The 24,271-nt window shown below is 35.5% G+C and overlaps 1 long non-coding RNA gene across 4 annotated transcripts in view; it reads right to left on the bottom strand.

Annotated features, from left to right (window-relative positions):
* Nucleotides 1-2,793: 2,793 nt before the first annotated feature.
* Nucleotides 2,794-24,271, bottom strand: part of LOC129146791 (uncharacterized) — a 147,034-nt gene continuing 125,556 nt past the window's right edge. For 2 of the 4 annotated variants that reach the window (XR_008554015.1, XR_008554016.1), the window contains exons 2-3: nt 20,144-20,248; nt 17,520-17,943 (exon numbers count right to left, since the gene is read on the bottom strand). This is a non-coding gene — a long non-coding RNA (uncharacterized LOC129146791). Of the gene's footprint in view, nt 3,011-12,413; nt 12,434-17,519; nt 17,944-20,143; nt 20,249-24,271 lie in introns of those variants that run through there. The other 2 variants (XR_008554017.1, XR_008554018.1) reach the window with 2 other exon arrangements.

Genomic DNA, 24,271 nt, shown 5'->3' with positions numbered 1-24,271 from the left:
TTTTGTCTAAATATGTGGGTGACTATAAATAAAATTATTTGTATTCCTTAATACTTACACACATAATTCCCATATAAAACAAGTTGAAATTATTAGTTTGATTATGCCATAGTGGATATGATATTTAGACTTCTCAATTGCAAGTGCAGGAAATGCATAAAATAATCATTTATTGACAGGGATCACATTCAGTTACTAAAATTGTTGATTGCAGAATCCAGTTTCATATATTGTATTGCATTATTTCATTTTAGGCTCTATATGAAAAGGTTCATTTGGGTATGAAAAAAAATAATCAACATATATTTTATTGCATAATGTTTCCAACAACCCTAAAAGGTAGCTACATAATCTCTGACCAAGAAACAACAGCGAAGGTTTCCTCCTAAAGCAACCAGAAGGAACGAGTTCCTAGGAGTCAATGTCACATACTCAGTCTTGCACATGCTAGTAAGTTCTGCAATGGGGAACAGGGAGCAAAACATTAAAATTGCCTCCTCTTTGGTGATCTCTTCTTGACGTTCAGTCTGTTGCAGTACAAGGGGCCTGAGACTGCCTCCTATAAGAAAATCCTTCTGTGACCCAACTATTTTCCCTTAATGCTACTGTTTTTAAAGATTTATTTATTTATGCATACAAGAACTGGGGTACAGGCCAGAGATGTGGGGAGTGAGAGGATTCACCAGAGACAGGTTGGGGAACAGAACAAGCAGACTGACTGAAATACACTGCTGAGGGGAGCAGCGGGTGAGAGAGGAGAGGTCTGCTGCACCATGTGGGTAGCTCCCTGGGTGGGGATCGAACTCATGTGGATAGCTTCATAGTGCTGCATCTTAACCCCTTGTGCCACCAGGGAGGCCCCTAATGCTACTGCTTGCCATTATTTTTGAGATTATTTAATGCTTCTTCACTTCCCTAAGTTCTCTCAGGTTTTATTATTTTCTGCTTTCTTAATGTCTTTTCTTGTGCTTACTTATTTTATCCTTTTACCTTTGTTAGCTCAGCAAGGTATTTCATTATGTTGTATTTTTGTTGTGGTGGTTAATTAATGATAGCTATTTGAATGCAATTTTCAATGGCAATATTTTTCTTTCCTGGTGAACATTTTTAACTTTTACTTGTTTTCTGCTCCTCTTTTACACTTAAAGAAAGTAAATCATTTATAATTAAATCTGATTATTCCTTTTGGAATGGTTTCATTTTAATAGGATCAGTGCATGCATTAGTGTGGAAGGCACTTCACAGAGATTAGAGCCATGATTTATTTTTACTGTCTGTTTTTTGTTTTTAAGAGGGCTCTAATGAACATATAGCATTATGTAAGTCGAAGGTGGGCTAGAGCCACGATGCAGATGTGCAAGACCTGCAGAATTGAGTCTTATTGCAGCAGCTACTCCAGCCCGGGGGTCTGGTGGGGGGTGTTTGGGCATGAGGCTGCAGGGGAGTCTGTCAGTTCCCCTGTTGCCTCAGGAAAACGATGTCCACCAGGTATTGCATGTGTGAAGTGGTCCATGTTTAGCCAGCCCTACCTCTGTTTCTAGACTCTAAGCCAGCAGCAGGGAAGATTAGTAGCTAGTCCACCCACACCTACTATTCCATTGTTTCAAGAAAGGAAAAATATCCAATAGTTTCACTTCTAGGAGGAATACAGGGGAACCAAATACGACATGATGGGGAAAAATAATACCAATAAAAAACACAACACAACAAAAATAAACAGACAGTTATAAACCAGAGACATCCTGCAGGAGAGGAGGAGGGGGGAGGGATTGGAGGGAGGGAGAGAGGGAGAGGCACAGAGGACTGAGGTGATGGTGCATAGGTGCACTGGGGAAGGAAATTCCATGGGGACTCACTATACCTGAGGGGGGAACAAAAGTAAACATTGTTTAAAACTGAACAATGATGTAAATATATATAAATTAAAAAAAAACAAATATACTCATTTAAACATCAATAAAAAAAGAAAGGAATTTCCATTTTGCCCTTTGGAATGGGTTCCTGACATTGTAAAACTATTATTTGTTGGACTTTCTGGTCTCTGTGGCCCTAATGTCAACTCTGCTTGGTCCCACAAGCAGCCCTGCTCAGTTTGCACTGTGCTTGGAGTCCTCCCTGCTATTTTGTGTTTTGGTTTTTATTATTTTTTTTAACCACACTGCTGTGTATAATTAAAATGCATTTTCCTTTCTGTTTCTAATTCTATGGGTTACTTCGGAGAAATGCTGCTATCTTTATATCATCTTCAAATTTCAAATACACCCTCCCTTCCCTTTTTTACCCTTAATTTCCAGATTTCTCAGCTTCCTCTTTCCAACGCTTTCCCTTTTCGAAGGTGACCAGATGCATTGTCACAATCATATTTTCCAAGAGCCCTTTAATTGTTCTTTTTGCTCTTTCTCATGTGTGTCTGTGCATTTGTATGACATATGATATAGTGAGGTGTGTGATATTTAAATGCATGGATTAACAAGTATTAATAAAGCCCATACTACCCAACAACCACAAGGGTGAAGAAATTAAGCACTGGCACATTTCAGCTGTCCCCAATATGTCCCCTCCCAACCATGACACTTAACTCCATCTTCCTTCTCCCCAATGCTCTCAATAAACAACCACTTTTCTCTCTTAAGTTTCATTTCTTAAGTTTTGCTTATAACTTTATCACCTCTGTGCATTACTGAGAGATGATTTCTCTCCTTCATATCTTTTTCTTGTAGGGCTTCATGTATCTTTAAAGATAACAGAAACAGTTTATTTATAAAACCTTCTGTTTATGCAATATCTCTCTTCCTACTGGGTTCTTTTCATCTTTTGATGAATTTTTGTTCTTGTTGTGTTACAGATTTATCTCACGTGCCTGTTCATTCCAGGCTCCCCATTCATAAGTGTGATGCTCTAGATGATTGAAGTCCAGGATGCGAGTGGATTGTTGAAAAGGATATTCCTTCCTAGAATGATCGTTTTTGTTGGATATCACTGAGCTTCAGGATTTTGGTGTTTATATTCTCTGAGAGCAAAACAAAAAGGGCAAAACTTCCATCATTCAAAATGTATATCATCGCTTAATTTCTCAATTTTTGTCATATGCTTCACCCAATTCATCATGGCCTCCAGTGGTCTGCTGGGGCCTCTTGTGTTCAGTTTCTTCAAAGATGGAATCCCTGTCCTCTTGCCTGGAGACCTGAGTGTATGCTTCTTTGCATATGAAGCCAACCAACTCTCCAATTTAACCTCATCTTTTTTGTTTTACCAGGTAACTCCAAGTTATGAAACTTTCTGAGATTCTTTGAATGAATCCTATTTCTTCTCTTCTGGCACTTAAACTGCAGTTTTCTTTAACCCATTAAATCAATTACCACCAGTCTCTTAAATTTATAAAAGGTATTCAGCTTTTACCTTACTACTTCTCCCATTGTTTTTGTGTTTATAGGCTTACACATTTTTAATTTCTTTGCCTTTTTTGAAATTGATTTCATCTTAAGAGAGAACAGGTAACGTATACTCTTTTGCAATGACACTTAACCAGAATTGTGAGCAGGGGTAGTTCAAGGAAAATTTCATGTAAGATTTTCCCTTTTTTTCCCCATTCTCTTTCTAGAAGTGCTTTCCTATTTTTATGACTTGCAACTTTTGTGCATATGTACCAAGATGAATTTTAAAGTTACCAAGCTTTGCAGTAGTAATATTGATCGAATTTATATTAGTAGTCAAAACAAATGTTAACATTAAACTATAAATCTGAAAGATTTAACTCATGCTCCCCCCCACCAAATCAATAGAGGACGAGCATTTATATTTCTAACAGATATGAGACTTTACAGATGACATATTGTAGAACTGACACCATTAAAGAATAATAGAAGTTACACATTTGTAGAGTTCAGTTACCACGCGCATAACTCCATGCACACCTATATGCCTTATGCACATACCATACACTCAATATTGGTGTATTACTAGGATTTTAAGATTTACCCTTTTCTATTTTATCCTTTCTTCTTAAAGCATTTATTTTACTGCCTCATTTTATTGCTTTCAGTTAATGAAATCCAATTGTAAAACCACAGTTTCCTCAGGTGTCGGCTACCAGCACTATCTTCCCTACTGTCATCTACGTTCTATTTAACTTTTCTTTTTGGGGCCATCCCAAGTTAAGGTTATTAACCTCACATCATGCTTCCTCTTTCCCTCTATTTTACTTATTTTGTCCATTGTGTATACTTCAGATGTAAATTTTTTTGGTCATGAAACCCTACCTTCTGGCTCACTGAATAGCCTTTAATCTGCTTTTTGCAGTGATTAGTCCATCCTGCAAGGCACTCAGTCACCTCTGAGTCCTGTGGCACCTACGTCTACCACATCAGAATGCTCCTTGTGGCCCTTGGGTCTGAACTTCATTGAGGCCAGCAAAAGAGCTTTTTTCTCTTTTTTGTTTGACTGCCCCTGTGTCTCCTAATTATTTTAAAGGTGAAAAGGAATGATCGCTATAAAAGTACAGAAATAATTTCTCTCTGTTTTGATTTTAAAATATCAGTCCTAAGTGCTTTAGGAACATTTAGTTGGAAATGTTGCTTCCAACAGCACATTTCCCTTATCAAAAGCAAACTTTTCTAGAGAACCTCTTGGTAGATGGTACATTGTTGTAGAAAGAACATTTTTTGAAATCAGATTGCTCTAGGCTTAAAGTGGGTCCCATCTCTCACCAGCTATGTAATCTCGGGCAAGTAGGAAATTCTCTTTACTTCTATATCTATAAGACAAGGATCCTATCTCCAAGGGTTGTTGAAAAGATTATATGAGACCATGTCCTTAAAGTCCCGGGTAGATAAGAAACACTCCATAAATAGTGACCATTTTATCATCTGTGTAGATGTTAAAGTTTGCAAGGATATTTTAGGATTATATACTCTGTAAGTCAGTACTGCTTTCATCCATTTACTTTGATAAATCTTCCTTAGGACACTACGAAAAGACTTCAGGGCTGGCTGAGCTTTCCATAGGTATTTTTCAGCTGTTTCAGCTTTGAAAAAAGAATAAACATTTTAGATTTTTTAAAAAGCATTAGCTTTTTCATTTTTCCTATTTACTCACCATATCTGAAGGGAGACTTCAAAAATCTCTCATCTACTGCTCCAAACAAGCTCATGGCACATCATTATGTTAGCAGAGGGGGAGTAGACTAGAGACCCAGCAAAAACCAAGACTCCCTGTATTGCTGCTTTCCAAGTTTCCCAGACATCGAGGCTTATTGCACCATCTCCAAGTGTTTCAGCTTACTGCTGAATATTGGTTTCTGGCCTGTCAACTAAGTTATATTCCTCCAAATATTGGCATCTTTTGATTTCAATATTTAGGAAGCTAACTGAAATTTATAAACCCTGTACAGAATGTAATAAAAAACTGATGATAAAATCTTTGTCCAAATGGATCGTCATACATTTTGGAGAACTTACAAAAAAGTAATTAATAATGGTGTGTGTGTGCACATGCACACACTTAATTGACCATTAGATAGAAGTCATGTTTCAGAAAATATTTTCATCTCCAGAAAATTTTTCCACTCTCAGGATTAAAAGAGGGATAACTGATGTCGCCTAAGGATATAATCTGTCTTTAAGTTTTGGCATTTTATTTTATTTATTTTTTTTAAAAAGATTTATTTATTTATTTATTCAAGCACTGGGTACAGTCAGAAGTGCGGGAGGGTGAGAGAATTCACCAGAGCCAGAGCAGGGAGCAGAGCAGGCAGAAGGACCAAAGTACACTGCTGAGGGGAGCAGCGGGTGGCAGGAGAGGTCTGCGCGCCATGTGGGACCCTCCTCCAGTGGCCAGGGAGCAGCTGGGGATCGAACCGGCGTCGCGCAGGCTGCGGGCAGCTTTGCAACCCAGTGCTCAACCGCTGCGCCACCCGGGAGGCCCAGTTTTGGCATTTTAAAATAGAAATACCTCTTTTAAAAAATATTCTTTTTGGAACTCTCCTGCACTGTTGGTGGGAGTGCAAACTGGTCCAACCACTATGGAGAGCTGTGTGGAGATTTCTGGACCTACTAAACATAGAGCTTCCATATGATCCAGCAATTCCACTCCTAGGTATTTACCCAAAGGACACAGAAACATCAATTCCAAAGAACAACTGCACCCCTATGTTTATAGCAGCACTGTTTACAATAGCTAAGCTTTGGAAACAACCCAAATGCCCAAAAATAGATGACTGGATCAAGAAGATGTGGTACATATACACCATGGAATATTACTCAGCAATCAAAAAAGAAACACATGCAATTCGCAGCAACATGGATGGTGCTGGAAGGGATCATGCTCAGCGAAATAACCCAGAAAGAAAGAGAAAAATACCGCATGGTCTCACTCATAGCAGGAATCTAGAAAACTTAAATAAGGGACCAGGAAAATGAATAACTATAAGAAAATATCAAAATCAACAAACAACTATGAACAAGAGACACTCTATGGGGGGTGGGGGAGGGGAGGGATTGGGGTCAAAATAAGGGGATTGCAATTGTATGGGGAATATAAAAATAAAATTTATTTTAAAAAATTTTAGAAAAATAAAAAAAAATTCTTTTTAATTCATCCAAGGAAATTCTGGACTTTTAAAATCAAGTTAAAGGATACTATTTTTTTTTTTTGTAAAATCCTTATATTTGTCTTTGGTGCACCCATATTTTGATAAAATACATTTAAAATTTGAAAATCTTATTTATTAACTAAATTGTCTTTTCTGAAATGAAAAGTTGCTGTGTTCCAAGTTCTGATTTGATGTTTTGACTAATTTCTTGTAGGAGTCTTAGGTATTTTCTATGTGGTGTGTATACAGACTTGTTCCAACTTGTCTGTCCAGACAAGTTTACATAGTTATATTTTTCACAGTTGTGCTCAGTGTACCACATATTTGCCTCCTTGTCTTCTTCAAAAGAGCTGGCTAGATCTTGGTTATACTGTAAGATTTATTGTCTCTGAACTGCCACTGCTTCTGAGCTGCTCACACTCATTAATCAGCCTGACTTACTGACCTGCTGCTATCTGGAACTGTGTGCTTATATCAGATAAGTTGTAGCTAGAGTCCATCCATTATAATTCTAGGTTCGAACTTCTTTGTACAATCCCAGTTCCATCATGCTGGCAAATATCTGGATAGCACTTAGCCCTGATGGGTTCTATAAGGGAAACTTCCAAATGGGCTTGGATTATACACCCAATAATTCAGAGCTAAATCTGTAAAAGCATCAGATGTCATTTACAATCTGTTGGTGCTGCAGAACTGTAGGTTTTAAACAGAGAAGAACAGGCCCTCTCAGTGTACTCTTAAATCACAGAAAGCTAAAACAACGAACACCCAAATTCAGTGTGTCTTTGCCTTGGAAAAAGGGTCAGACGCTCATGATTGCAATTCACCTTATTTACCCATGGTTCATTGATTCTGACATCTAATTAAACTGATCAGCCACAATGATCTCTAAAGCAATTGTTTGCCAAACATCACTGGTAAAATAAACTTAGCCTATACTTGTGATTTACTTTATTGTCTCTATTCAGAAGTGGGCATAAATAAGGAATAGAAAATGGAACATAATTTGAATTAGGAAACTGAACACAATTCTACACCATGATTTGTATGAATATAATAACCGCTGTGCTTTTGCTTGTTTGCTACTCTGTGAGCCTCCATTATATTAATTTCAGGAGACTTGCCATTTTTATAGTTAATTCAATTTTGTCAATGTTTTCTTTCAACTAGATTTGCTGTTCAATTTAATTGACTTTAAGAAAAGAAACAAAGTGTCTGTCAGCTTTCAAGTCATATAATGCTTTTGTTAAAATCAATTGTTGTTAAAACAAATATCATTTGAAAATTCAAGCAATATGAAACCTGCAAACATTGATTAAAATAGTTTTAGTAATAGATTTTAGCTTGAGTATTATTTCAAATTGATAAAACATTATTTTCTCTTAAATTCTGATAACATATATAAGAAAAGTTCTTCAAAGTAATAATGGAATGCAAAAAAAGAAGCAATAAAGCTATGGATGACTTATTAGCTTATAGTTGGCTTTAATTTAGAAAGCAGATCCAAAAGTAAATTTAAATAATTAGCAGGAATAAATATAATGGAGAAATCTTAATTTTTCTCAAGAAAACGCATTCTTATTATTGGTAAAACAGTGAGTTCATTCACAGATATTTTATTCTATGATCTTGTGAATTAAGAAAAATTATGGGGTATGGGGGGTAGTTTTTTTCCCCTAATAATAGTACATCAGCATAGTATGATTTTTGAACATGATGCAAAAATATATCTGCAACAATTGTCACAAATGTAGGCATTCCAATTAATCAAAACAGTCTTTATATGGGAGATTATCTTATGGATCTCATCCTACAGTCTTTATTCCCATCCTATTATGTAGGGGTCTTAGTTCAAAGAGAGCAAGAGTCCAGGTGAGACTTTGTCCAGATACAATTCCCGAGACTAAATTTCATAGGTGAAAAAATACCAAGTTATTTCTTCTATAAATGGGGGTTGTTTTATTTTGAGAATCTGTTTCACCAGGTAGAGGAAAGCTGGTTTTTGATGTGTTTCTTCTGTCATTTTCAGTAGCCTCTTTTGTCCAGAGTCAAAAATTAATTCATGGAAGCATTTTTTACAACAGGTATGCAACTTCGGTCATACTCATTTCTGCACATTAGCATCTGCAGAAATGGACATTTCCTCATTTCATCTCCCCAGTGACCAGATTCAGTGTCAAGCCCTCCTTTTCTTGCCAGAGCCCCCCTTATATTGATATCTGTACACAATGTCCATGTTTGCCTTAGACTGAGCTCCTATGGATGGGCTTAATTTCTGTTTTGTTCTCTATTTTATTTTTGTGCCTAGCACATTTCTTGAAATAGTATAATTTTTGAATAATACATATTATCTAACATATATAGGACATATACATTATTTTATTAACTTAAAACAGAAATAAAAATCAAAGAATCCAAGAGTGTCTTAATAAAAATTATATAGCTGGTTTAATGATATCAGGAAACTGGCCTCAGAAAATGGGTCTTTGATATTAAGGACAATATCTATTTTGTTGTTAACTGAATAGAATACAGTAAACTAAAGACTGTGAAGGTGGCTTAACACAATCTATTAAAGCTAAGCCACATTGAGATGACTGTATAGACAAATAGCTGTTTGATGAGCACCAAAATATCACATTGTATATCTACCTTATGTTATTATAGGTAAGAATAATTTGGCTAATAAAAATTATTTGAAGAGGAAGAAGGTATTTCATGATTTTGTAATTACAATAGAAGGAGGCAGCAAACACTGTGTAAAAAATAATTTTCTTAGAGTAGATACAGCAAACATTTCACTAACAACTGAGTAGGACCAAGGAAAACATTGCCCTGAAGATAAGAATGGAAATTGAATGTACACAGTGAATATAATACTTCATGTAAAATGAGAGAATAAACCTAAAGCTTAATTATCTCCTCTTATAATTTCATCCTCTTCCAAATCCTTTAAGTAGTTTATTTTACCTACTTTTACAATAAAGAAACTAAGGTGCCAAGAATGTATTGCCAATAGAGTTGGAATAACAATAGCAGTGATCACTTACTTATCATGTACCAGCTAAGTTATTATGTGATAAGTGATTTACATTTATTATCTAATATGTTATTTATGACTATGAAATACCATCGATACGATTGTTTCTTTTTCACTTCTAAAAAAATTAAGCTTGGAAGTTTAAGTGATTTGGTCAAGGGCACACATCTAGTGAAAGGCAGAACTTAGATTTGTATACAGAATTGAGTCAAATTTATTTTTGTGCCTAGCACATTGCTTGAAATAGTATAATTTTTGAATAATACATATTAGCTAACATTAGTAATATGACATACACGTTATTTTTATTAACTTAAAACAAAAATCAAAGAATCAATAATACAGGCTAATTGAAATAGTTACAATATTTTCTTATCACTTAATCTAATTCTCATGTATTATTTGTTCCCTATGGCAGCTGTATTAAATTACCACAAACTAGGTGACTTAAAATAATAGATGTAACCCATCTTACTTCTTGTTCCCTGTCCCTGGAAGGAATATTCATAAATGTATTCTCTTATAATACTGGAGAGATATGAATGCAACCTGTTTGCCACCTCTGCGCCTTCCAGAGGCTCCAGAGAACTTTCCATTTCTGGCCTCTTCCAGATTCTGCTGATTGTTGACAGTTCTTAGCCTGTGACTGCTACTTTTGATCTTAGCTTTTGTCCTCACATCACTTTATCCTGTGCTGTGTAGTTTTCTATCTCTTGCACTGACACTTGTCACTGGATTCAGGGACTTAGAGTAATCCAGAATGATCTTATGTCAAGATCCCTAATTGTATTTGCAAAAACCCTTTTTCCAATTAAGGTAATAATTCCTTTTTCCAGGGCTCTGGATAGGGGCATATCTTTACCATTCACTTTACTACACTCACCTTGCAATTGTTTTATAGGCAAGATCATAATAGGGGTCATTAACTAAACGCTCATAGGTAGTCTCCTAAAGCATGTCTAGTTTGATTCCAGTATACTAAGCATTCAGTAATGCAGAGCAAGATTCTAATGAAGTTATTTATTGCCCTCAAATAAAGCACAAATTTTATATAATTTTCAATTCTCCAATCAGAAGTTTTTTTATTATTTGAAACATAGTAATATTGCTTTAAAAAGATATGATATAGGGGCCTCCCCTGGTGGCGCAGCGGTTGAGCGCTGGGTTGCGAAGCTGCCCTCAGCCTCTGCAGCACCAGTTCGATCCCCGGCTGCTCCCCGGCCACCAGAGGAGGGTCCCACATGGCGCGCAGACCTCTCCTGCCGCCCGCTGCTCCCTCAGCAATGTATCTCATCAGTCTGGTTGTTCTGTCTCTGGTGAATTCTCTCACCCTCCCATGCTTCTGACTGTACCCAGTGCTTGTATATATAAATAAATAAATCTTTAAGAAAAAAAAAAAAAAAAAAAAGATATGATATAAAGGCCCTATGCAACATTTAAAAAAGTGTGTTTCTTTTGTTTAATTGCTCTAGCTAGAACTTCCAATACTATATTGAATAATAGTGATGAAATTGGACAACACTGTGTTATACCAGATATTAGAGGAAAATCTTTCAGTATAAAATAAGAAATAATAGTTTCATTATTTGCAGATGACATAATAATATACATGGAAAACCCTAAAAACTCCCTCCACTAAAACTAACTGAAATAATAAATCAGTTCAACAAAGTGGCAGGGTACAGAATCAATTTGAAAATATCTCTTATGCTTCTATATGCAAACAATGAGTTTGAAGAGAAAGAAATGCAGGAAATAATCTTATTCGCAGCTGCAACAAAAGTATTAAATACCTAAGAGTAAACTTAACAAAGGAGGTGAAGGACCTATATAGTGTAAACTGTAAGATGTTGTTAAAAGAAATAGAAGACACAGGAAATGGAAAAATATTCCCTGCTCATGTATAGGGAGAACATTATTAAAATGGCTATCCTACCAAAAACAATATACAGATTAAATACAACCCCTATTAAGGCTCCAATGGCACTCCTCAAAGAAATAGAACAAATAATACTGAAATTCATATGTAACCACAAAGGTCTCTGAATAGCCAAAGCAATCCTTTGTGAGGGTTATAAATAGGATTATATACATAACCATATATATATATATATAATATATATATGGTTATATATATAAATGATTACATAGGGTTGTATTGTATATACAGGATTATATATATGTGTATGAGCATGTGTGTGTGTGTGTGTGTGTGTATGAAATTCTATTCAGCTATACAAAAAAATGCTACTCACCTACCCTTGTGACAACTTGAATGGAAATGGAGAGGATAAGGCTAAGCAAAATAAGTCAGAAGGAGACAAATATCAGATGGTTTCATTTATATGTGCAATACAGAGAAATATAACAAAGGGTGAGTCAAAACCAAACTAATAATAAATTCTTAAAATATGATATGAAAACAGAGGTAACTAGATGGGGAGAGTGGAAAGGTGGGAAGGAGGGAGGGGCCCAGTAGAATATGCTGGAGGATTGTTGGGGCAGGGTGTTGAAAGTATACATTTGTGGTGGGTTGAACCTGTACTTGCTGTAGCAGACACACAAATGTAAACCAACTTTACCTCCATAAACATAATTTGGAAAAAATAAAACAAATGTAAAAATATTTTTGTTTAGTTAAAAATTTAGTTTAAAAACTTTCAGTTTTATTTCTCATGTATATTACTGCCTCCTTAATTATTCCAAAGGATCACTCACCTTGAGGAGAAATCATTGTTTATTCCAGACAGCATGCCCAAGGTAAAAGAAGACAAAACTTAACTTCTCACATCAAGGATAAGATTCTGTCACCAAACAAGAAATTTAAAAGCTAGTCTGTGAGAATTTCCTACACTTCTTTAGTTCTTCATTAACTAGACACAAGTCTTAATTATTGCAATTATGCAAATGAGAGTATATTACTTCATGTGGAAAAGTCTGGTTTTTATCATGGTGGTTAAGTCTTTGGTTTATTTTCCTATGGAGAAGGAAGGTATGGTGGAGAATGGGGAAAATCCACCTTCTTTCTCATCCTGAAGGTTGTAGATAAGGAGAGGATAGCCAAAGACATGAAATGGAAGTAGGAGAGGCAGTCACTCAAAAGCAAGACCTCATGATCCTTTCCTGCTCCCTACTTCTAGAGCAAAGAGCTAGAAGTGTGTCTGGCAAGTTGAGGGAATGCAAAAGGGAGAGGGGACTCAGTAGACTGAAATCCTCAATCTGCTCTTTAGAGTTTAGAGTCAGCACATGTCACATGGGCCACATAGAGAAGGGCTGGGAATGCCTGCCTTGCTGTGTAACCTTCATGCATACATGGATACACATGCAGGCTGATTTAACTGCTATCTTTGTGTACTCAGTCAGTCTTCACAACAATGTTTTAAAAATTACTACAAAAGTGATAAACAATTAAACAAAAGATATACTCAAAAAGATATTATAAAAATTTGTGAAACACACTTTTTAAATGAGGAAAATTGAACCTGATCACATTCCTAAGGAACAGGACTTACACCCTAGGTTATTTGGGTCTAAAATCTGTATATTAGATCACGATATGGCTGAATGCTAAGGTATTATCCTATAATGTTGACATAAGGACTCTTTAAATTACTGGTGTAAGTTTCAACGAGAGTAGACATTTAATTATTTTTTTCTATGCTGTTTTGTGGATGGAGTTTTATTAGGATGAAGAGAATTATAATACTAAATGAGTACTGAATTTCCTATATTTACATGTTTTCTGCATATTTAAACATATATACATACATCTGTATATGTATTTATATAAATTCATACATACATATACACATACCCTGAATTTTTCTTACCCTAAAAGTCTTCAAATCATTTGTTTGTGTATTTGTTTGGAAAGATGATAGTGAAGCAAAATTACCCTAGAGGAGGCTGCTGTCTGAATGGGGTCCTGAGTCACCAAATCCAGCTCTATGCAATCCAAATTAAACTTCCAAACAAGTGTTGAATCCACCCACTTTGTGTATGGTTTTCTGGTGGAGCTCAGCTATGCAATTCTTTCCATAATCATTCATTGAGCACCTATTATGGCATGGCACCTTCCAGACTTTGAGATGTATAAGTAACATACATTATCATGTGGGGGACAACAAAAGACAAGCACAACATAAAATATACAGATTTTTAGTGAGCAACGAGCACTATTGGAAACATATATGAAAAGTTATGGAAGATAGGAATTACAGAATTTGAAACTGCAATTTCAAATAAAAAACTTTCGTGTTGTAAATGTATTCAATGACATTTTAGAAAATCTTGGCTAGTGTCAAATCTGAAATTAGAATACTTAGCTATAAAGAAAGATTGAAAATTCAAAATTAATATATTTGGGATATTTTGAAACATAAAATATAGCATGGTCACTGAAATAGTTTATTTTCATAAAGGACCCTGCTTTATTTTGTTCTCATGGGTTGTACCAAATGATATTTAAATCTCCAAAATACGGCTTAGCGCGGAAGAAATGAGAAAGTGTCATCTCCAACTCCAAGTAGGAGGGAGCGCTAACAGATGACAACCTTCAGTCAGGACTACAGTAGTTTGACTGCATAATTACTCCAATTTCTTCACACCTCCCTGTTCATACACTTTGATAGTACCTTCTCATCTAGAGTCTGGGACAGGACTAATTGCTGCAACAAATGGGCTCTAAGCAAATACAATGAATGTAGAGACATGAAAAGTGCTTATAAATTAAGGCTTGCTTATTGCTGCTCTTAGAGCCCTGACAACACTAAGCAAATAAGCCCAGGTCAGCCATCTGGAGAGTGACAAACACAATCACCCAGATGACAGTTGACAATCCACCCAATATCCAAGAGGTCAGGCTGTCTCAGCTGCCCAAATATCACAGATGCTTGGATGAGTTAATCTGAGACTAGAACTTCCTATTATCATCCAGCCCAAATTTTCTACTCAGAGAATAATAACAATATAAGTGACTGTTAAATTAAAGCAGTAAGGTAAGGACGGTTTGTTATGCAGTGAAAGCTAACTGATACAGTGTATTTAACTACTTCAATGCTGACAGCATATCACAGTATATTTTAGCCAAGAACTACTTAATCTTACTCATAGGCTTTTTATTTCCCCTTGTTGGAAATAGTTCATAGAGGCAAACTGTTTGCTAGTCAATAAAATATCTCATTATGCATACATTTTTGTCACCTCTATAGAAAATGAGCAAATATAATTGTTTTGAAATCTAAGGAACATTTTCAAGTTCTAGGTAGACAATAATCAAATTTTCGTTATTATGTCTTGGTACACTCCTTCCCAACATCTCAAAAATAGTTACCTGATAAGTGCAATCTATGGAATGCATTTGTCAACTCAAAAGAACAAGACCAGCAGTTATGCTTTATTATATGAAATTAATACATAGTCTGAAAATTGAAATTAGACATGCTTATTACAAAATGTGATGATTATTTTCATTCCAGAACAAATTGAATAAAATGCCTTATTGATCTGGATTGAATTTCAATTTGCTAAGGTTGGTATAAGCCAACTTCTGTCCAGCAACATTTGAATAGAAAGTCTTACACAGCCAATAGCCTATTCATTGCTGGTGATTAAAAAAAAGTCAATAATTTACTTTTTACTACAGAAGAAATTCCTGCTTTATATGCCAACAAAGAGTTGAAATGCCAGAAGCAGTTGAGGACTAAATTACTAAACACTTACTTTATCACATCAGAACGTTAATGCCAGTGCTTGATTACAACAAGCAATCCAATTGCATGAATTTGGACTGCAAGGCATCCAGGCTTTTATATTCATTAGAAAAGTTATTGATTCTGGAAAGTTACCACTAATAAAACTACACTATTTTCTCAGGCCTGTTATATGAGCACAGTCAGATTATTTGATCAATTATATTGAACAAAGGAAAAACATTCATTGCCCCTAATCTCTTTTCCTTCTCTTCTAAATTGTACATTGGTCCCAGAAGCAGCAGCAGCACAATGAGTAAATTGAGGCCCCATGTAAGCCCATCATTATTTGTAAGCCCATTATTATTCTTATTTGGCTTCACATAGATACATACAATTTTTGACAATAAACTTGCATTGTTTTGATAAAAATATTAAAAAGAATCAAATGTCAAGTTATAAAATTTGTTAATAAAAAGAATTTTAATTTACACAGAAGTTTAATTTTTCATGTGATGTGGCTTTAACAAAATCACCCATAGCATATGGAATTTTCATTTATCAGCTGCTTGAACTTCCATTTAAGTTAATGTTTCATCTGTTAAAATGCATAGCTCCTTAGTGTTTCTATAAAGGAGTTTTTAATTAATTTTAATCAAACAAAACTGTTCCAAAGTAAATTTATAAATAAGATTATTAATATGTAAATCTTTGTTATTTTTAAACTTATATTTAAGGAAACATTATTTTAGCTATTTTATGGTGGTTTTGTTTCTATCTAAATATTAGAGTCACCTTGCCAATTTCCACAAAAATCCTGCTGGTATATGGTTGGAATTGCACTGAAGCTGTAGATCAATGTGTGGAAAATTAACATATTAATATTACTATTCACATATCAATATAAATAATGTAATATAAGTATTAACATCTTAAAAATATCAATCCAAACCAGGAATGAGGGAATACTTCACCATTTATTTAGAACTTTAATATCTCTGAATTGTGCATGTACTTTTCAGATTTCTAAGCTGCCACATTCGTAGAAAAAGAAACCCTACACAAAATTCTTTATCCATTTCAATTTTTAGGTGTTAGGGGAAAATAATTTAACATGTAAGCTATGTGGTTGGTCCTGAAACCATGGATCTAATATGGCAGCTAGTGTATTGAATAAATGGAGGGAAAAAATATACATCATGATTTGTCTTAAAAGGGCCTAAAAATAACAACCCTTCATTCCCTGTATAGCATTAAGGCAAAACAAACAATATAAAGATATTTAAATATTACTAACAACAAAATTTGTACAAGAGACAATTTTCATATAAAAACATGATAACAAAAATTCTCCTAGATTTTGAGAAAATATATCATTTTTTTCTTTGTTCTAAAGTCTTCTTACCCTTTTGTCTAAAATAGAGCTAAATATCAAAGGGCTACAAATAATTGCCTCAACTCTTTCTGGAAAAGGCTATTGTATTTTTAACAAATAATCCAGTAAAAAATTCAAAGACTTTCAGAGGGATCCACCATATTTCTCAGGCGTCATTTGTCATCTCCTTAAAACCATATTCAACTCTTTTCTACTATGTATGGTATAGACCATTAGGGTCATCATACTGATGAATCTTATCTGGGTTCTTTTGTGCATTCACTTCTGTTTGAACTTGGCCAATTATTTTATTCAGTGGCCACTTGATCATCCAAAGAGTTACCCTAAGTTGGTATTCCATTCTACCTCACCACTAGTGATACTGAGTGCTCAGGATGCCACTACATGCTCATTTTCACTGTGTACATCTCCTCAAGTAAGAGGTCATCGATGCATTTACTTATGGTAGCTTAATATATGAGTGATCCCGATTAGAATTTCATTTTTTGGTATAGCAACTAGTTGGTACAATGCGAGGCAGAATTCACTTAGGGTTTAAATAAAGAGAATTTAATAAACAGCCTACTTATAAAAGGAAGGGTTTAAGGAACAAATAAGGGATACTGAGTCACTCAGAGACTAGAAACAGTTATCACTCCTTGTGGTGAAGGCACAAGGTATGGAAACAATATTACTCAAGCCCTTTGAATCTTGAATTCTGAGTTTTTAAAGCAATGCAACTGTCTTCAGAGAAACAATGGTGAAGGAGCAATGGAACCAAGAAGACATGTACTTTCAAAATATATTTTACTGACATCTCAAAAATAATGTGAAATCTTAGAGTATTATGCTTCCATTCTCTCATCCCTTGTTTCAGAATCGCCATGCATTTTCTGTATGTCATAAATTCTTGTAACACTTTTTTAATAGTTCATTTTAACCAATTTTTAAAGTAAGAAAGGGATTTTACATTTACCCTAATGTATCTTGGTGCTCTTTTTGCTTTGTGTAAATCCAAGTTTTGATTTGTGATCATTTTCTTTTCTTCCAAAGAACTTTTCACATTTCTTTGAGTGTAGGTCTGCTTGTGACAAATTATTTCTGCTTGTATTCCTGAGAACAGTCTTTATATCACCAGGGTTTTATATCCAGAAGGCATTTATATCCAGAAGTCTTTATATCCAGAAGGCATAGCTAGTGACATAATATTTAGCATTCTTTAATTTCTGTTGCTTGATGCTCAGCAGTCCTGTGGGATAGTTATCATTATACATTATTTATAAATGAAAAAATAGGCCTATCAAAGTTAAGGAATTTTCGTAGAAAATAAATGACCAGGCAGAATATATCCCAGATCAGTCTTATTCTGATATTTCTTAATAACTACCCTGCATACCAACTCTGGTTGTTTTCCTCCAAACTGTTTTTGTTGTACTACTGATTTGCTTTTATTAAAAAATTATATTATTTTTTAGAAACACTATATATCATTTGGAGGTATAGGTTCACATACCTTCAGATGTATGTTACCCTACCACACCCACCATCCGGGCACCCACATTGATTTACTTTTTGCATGTTATATTGTTGTCTTGCGAAAGGAAGACTTTCGATCTTCATTATCTCTGTTAGTGTTCCATCTATAATTACATTATACTACTTAGTAAAAGGCTTTGCAGAGGGAATTAATATTGCTAATCTGTTGAGGTTAAGATAGGAAGATTACCGGGCCTCCCCTGATGGCGCAGCGGTTGAGTGCTGGGTTGTGAGGCTGCCTGCAGCCTCTGCAGCGCCAGTTCAATCCCCGGCCACCGGCGAGGGTCCCACCAAAAAAAAAAAAAGATAGGAAGATTACCCTAGATTTTCTAGGTGGGCTAGAACTAATAACTGAGTCTTTTAAAAGATAGAAGAGGAAAAGCAGAAGAGAAAATCAAAGAGATTATAAGTTCAATAAAGATTGGACATGCCATCTTTGAAGTCAAGAGATGTAGAAGGTCTTACAAGCTGAGATAGCCATCAGAGGGAATTCATTTCTATGACAACCTGCAATTCAATTCCACCAAGAATCTGAGTAAGCCTGGAAGCAGATTCTACCCAAGAACCTCCAAGTAAGAGCCCAGGCCAGCCTATAGCTCGACTTTGATCTTGTGATATCTTTAACAGAGCACTTAACCTTGCTATGCTGAAACTTCTCACCCATTGAAACTGTGAGTTACTAAATGCTCATGTTTTAAGCTGCTGAATTTTTGAAATTTATTATGACAGAAGTAGAAACTAATACACACTTTTAGGAACAATTACTTTGAATTTTTTTTTTTTTTGGCGACTATTTCCTTCTTACTGTCACTGTGAAATATACAAATACACACATATACAATACACACATATCTCAGAGCTACTTATTTTGTGGTCTTTTAGAATAGACTGTCCCTGTTTTTACGCTGTTATTCTCAGCATTCTCACTGAACACTGCTACTAGTGTGTGTCATTTTAAATCAGTCCTCTCTGCTGGCTGGCTGTCACCCTTAATTTTTCCTGTTCTCCTCTCTTGTATTTCCTTTTTATTTATTTATTTTTTTTTTGGTGATACTTCTCACAGTTCCTTGATTTTTCTCTATAATCAGCAGCATAATTATATACACAACTAGTCATTTATGACATGTATATTTTTCTTCTCAGTAAATCAAAGACACATTACATCATGTGAGGTGTTTACTGCTCTCTATTTTCATTACATACTTAATATAAAGTTGCATGTAATTTCTTTAAAATGGCTCTTTACTGGATAAATACCTAATACTAGTTCTACATGATGTCTGAGATTGAAGAAAATTTGGGAAAAATTAACTATTTTTTTTTTTATTTTTTGTTTAATATTTTAAACAAAAGGTTTATTTTTTTTAATTAAATTTGATGTAGTTTTGGATAGTTTATTAATATCAAGAGAAAGATTATAACACAGTAGCATCTGTTATTTAAATATGGTTTTAAGCACTTTGTTAACACATTAAAGAATTATAAAGCCTTAGTTTGTATGTTCATACAAACTTGACAATTATAACTCACCTTTCTCCCTCTCTATTGTGTTCAGTCTCGTGTTTATAAAGAAGAAACATAAATTTGAAACTCCATCTAGACTTCATCTTCTCCCTCACATCCAAGGGCTAGTTGATGTGGCACACACAGTTCATCCCTGCCCCCCGCCGCCCACAACACACATCTTTATGATTGGCCCTAAGAAGTAGAAACCGGTATGATTATTCAGAGCTATACCATTAGCTGCTCAGAAGAAATTTAACCATCTACACTTTGTTCTTTGGGAGAAAACAGTTTTCCTCTCAGTAGCAATTGCTAACTGAACACTTAGGGGACTGTCACAGCAAGTCCACCACCCGCAGGAGGTGACTCTGAGCCCTTCCTAATGGCATTTCCAGCCCCTTCAAGAGTACCTGGGATGCCTTCAGAGTATGTTCTGTGATGCGTTCATTTTTCGATCCTTACATTGGCACAATCCCTGGGAAAGAGGAGGTTCTCAGGACATAGATTTGAAGAAGCTGAATGAAATTTGTAGGCATTAGTACTCGTTTGTGGTTGAGAGGATATTTTGAATCCATCAACTTAACTTAATGTGACAAATATTTGGACACCATTTTAATAGGCTCTGATTTGTAGATTCAGTTGCCACATTGAAATAATGGTCATAATATTAATATACTAAAAATAATAATATATATGTTTTTACAAGATAAGCTGTTCAGTTTATAAGCAATGCACGATTGACTTTTGGTTTCTTTGAAACACTGATTTATTTAAAACCTATTTTAATTTGACTAGAATTTATAATTGAAGCAATCAGCAACTAATATAGTGTGAATGACCTTATAACATGTAATTCTATAAAATAAAATACATTATTAAAACCAAATGAAATGACAAATTTGATATTTTTATAAAATTTACTGAAGCCCATGGGTTTAAATTGTAGTCTCTCAAGTTATCAAAAAAGTTCAGTTTATTGTGCTTTTGAAATATCTCATATACCAAATATTTATTCTTTGATGAGAATAACACTGCAGTGTCATCTTCTAAAGTGAAAATAACCGACTGAGAGACTTTTTTTATTCCTGTCAACAATGAAATGTTGGAAGCCACATCTTAATGATTTACATTTAATTGGTTGTGTTTGTAAAGTTAATCTATGAGGTTAAAAGAAAATGGACTACATGTTAGTATTCAAAAGAAATCATTGAATCATTGATCTCTTTAAAAATTTATTAGCGTATAACAATGCTAAGAAGTTTATTACACCTTAAATATTTCCCATTTGTTGTTATTAAGAAGTAAATCTGCTAATACTTTTCTGAGAAATTTATTATTGCATTTGATTTCTCTCATCTGATATAGTTCAAATAAATCGTTAATATGTTGAAGAAGACAATTCTCAGTAGCTGCTTAATTTATTTTAATTAATAATGCCTATATGCTAATTGAGCTCATTAATAGGGATCCTGAATCTCTACTTACTTTATTCAGCAAACATTTAGTAAATGTCTATCGTATGCCAGCCCTATTCTGAATATTGGGTAAATAATAGTAAAAAAATGTCAGAGTCCATACCCTTCAGGAGTTTAGTGTCATGAACCATAAAGGCATGAAACAAATATATACTATAATGTCTGATTGTGATAACTTTTCACAGAACAAGAACATATGGGGATGGAAGAGAGATGCTAGTTTGAGTAGCGAACCAAAGTGAAGGTGAAAATCCTGCCAGTATCTGCAACGAGAGGTTCAGGCTGGAGGAGCAGCAGGCCCTCGGGTAAGTTAGTATGTCCGAAGAACAAGGATGAGGCAGCATGGCTGGAGCAGAGGGAAAATGCTCCAGTAGGAAGAAACCAGGACAAGAAAAGGGGAAGATGAGGTTAAGTGGGAATCCAGACATCTGAGTGTCTAACATCTGAGTTAGATTTTATTCTAAATGTGATTAGAATCTATTGATGGATTTTAGCAGGGAGCAACATATTCTGGTTTACATTTTTAAAGGGTCACTTCTGCCTGCTTTATGGGGCAAAGAGTGGGAGTAAGAAGCCCAGAAAAAAAGCTATTAGAGTGGCCAGGCAAGAAATGGTGATGTTAGGGACCAGGGTAGACGTGATACCATAAGGAGGTGAAAAGTGCAGGCACAGGACAGATCTGCAAAAAAGAAATGTGTGAGAGGGCCTCCCCGGTGGCACAGCGGTTGAGCGCTGGGTTGTGAAGCTGCCCACAGCCTCTGCAGGACCGGTTCAATCCCCAGCAGCTGGCGAGGGTCCCAGTTGGCGCGCAGACCTCTCCTGCCGCCCGCTGCTCCCCTCAGCAGTGTATTTCATCAGTCTGCCTGTTCTGTTCCCCGCTCTGGCTCTGGTGAGTTCTCTCACCCCCACGCTTCTGACTGTACCCAGTGCTTGTATAAGCAAATAAATAAATCTTTAAAAAAAAAAAGTGTGAGAAATGTACAGTCTGTTGTGAAAACTGCAGAAATTGCATGCCATTGAACAAAGTAAGGGGGCGAGGACAGGATAACATGAGAGAAGATTAAAGATAGAATGTAGGGTCAGATTACAGGAGGCCTTTTAGGGCATATGACAGAGGCTTGTTTTATTTTAAACACAAGAAGTCTGTGGAGGATTTTAAGTGCAGGACATAATCCAACTCACATTACATAAAGATTATTCTGTCTAGTATGTGGAGAATAGATCCATCCTGGGCCAGCGTGGGAGTGGAAACCTGGGACCAATTTAGGAAGTTATTGCCAGCAGCTCGGCGAGCGATGATGGTAGTATGGACTTGGATGGTGGCAGAAGAGATGGAAAAAGTGAATCTATGTATGGGTACTTTGGATTTAGAGCAGAAAGAATAATTGCATAGAGGAGAGAGGAAAATGGAGGAGAAAAGGATTTCTGGTTTTGGTAAATGAGCTAGAACAGTTCAGTATATAAAAAAATTATATATATATGTATGTCTGTGGTATGTAGTATGTATATATAGTGTGTGTTTGTAGAAATACACACTTTTAATGTTATTTTTTGTTTTACTTTGAGTTTTGGCTTGAGTTAATGAGCAGGCCTCTATTATCTAGTATTTTAGACTGCTTGATGAAAAGTAGACTTAAATAATATTTTATTATTTAATAATAACTTGAATTGAGCTGGAGTACATCCTAGATATTTCTCTGACATCGAGGATATCCTATATATAATCTATTCTTTGTAGCGTGTGAGCTTCCAAAACTTTTAAAGAAATTAAGTCACATTCTTATTTGAAGTCCATCAGTGGATCTTGACTGTTGTTAAATAAGACCCACAGACCACAGGATAGCACACAAGGGCCTTCATCTCAGTGGCTTTATTTTACAACTTCCTGTGCCAGTCTCTCCGTTTTCCCTTCATTCTATATTCTGGATATTCTGGATTAGCTATAGCCCCTCAAACATGGGGCTTTCTAAGCCTGAATGAATGCCCTGTTACCCCTCTTATCACTGTTCTGGCACATTCACGATGCTCTGCTGATGAGGATCTTCTTTAATTTCCCAAGTCAAACTTCGATGTCCTCTGCTGTGTGCCTTCAGTTAACGAACACTCCCCAATTATAGCCAAATCTTATTGTCTAATTGCTCTTCTCAAATTTCCCCATTTGATAATCCATTCCTTAAGGCTGAGATTTTTCCTCCATAATTCTATCCTGGGCCTCCCTGGTAGCCTAGGGGTTAAGTCTCAATGCTATCACCACTAAGACATAAGTTCAATCCATGGCCAGGGAGCTACCCACATCACACAGCAGACCTCTCCTTTCTTGCCCAATGCCCCCTTCAGCAGTGTATTTCAGCAGATTTAGCTATTCTGCTGCTCATTGTCTCAGGTGAATCCTCTCATCTCCCGCACCTCTGGCCTATACCCCGCTTCTTCTACAAAATAAATAATCCAGAAAAAATTATCCTCAGGACATAGTGTAGTGTATGGTGCCATAAATGAAAATTAATACACAGCAGAAAATAAAGCTCCTAAGGAAATTATGCAGAGTGAAAAAGAACAAAAGGTCTATGAATACAAATATCCAGAGGATGCAGAGCAACAAAAACAGGGATGAAGGCAAAAGAAATGACTAGAACAATCCAAGGAAGAATGTGTAGTGCATTGTATGACAGAGCTCCTGGAAAAATAGTAATTAGAGAAATGGCCAATAATGTGAAATGCATATAAAAGTCAAGAATAATGACTGTGAAATGTCCAGTTGATTTGGCAATTAAAAAAAACATTGATGACTTTATGAGAGGAGTTTTAACATGTAGATGGATCTAGAAACCAGATGATAGATGCTGCATAATACTGAAATAGAAGGACGTGATGACAGCACAGCACTGCTGGAATATAGCAGGAAATACTTTGTGTTCTGCATTGTTGTCCTCTGCACTGCCTTCTGTGGATGGAAAATCTTGCAACTGGAGGATGTTTAATTTTTTGAATGCAAAGTCAGGATTTTAATATACCTAAAAACAGTGATGGGTGATGAAAATTTGGGCAATCCTGTAGAACTTGCCA

Source organism: Talpa occidentalis, unplaced genomic scaffold (genome assembly GCF_014898055.3).
Source record: "Talpa occidentalis isolate TD23 unplaced genomic scaffold, MPIMG_talOcc4v2.1 talOcc4.4, whole genome shotgun sequence".
Classification (NCBI taxonomy): domain Eukaryota; kingdom Metazoa; phylum Chordata; class Mammalia; order Eulipotyphla; family Talpidae; genus Talpa; species Talpa occidentalis.
Note: the sequence above shows the minus strand (reverse complement) of the source record. Positions and strands in the feature narration are given on the sequence as shown.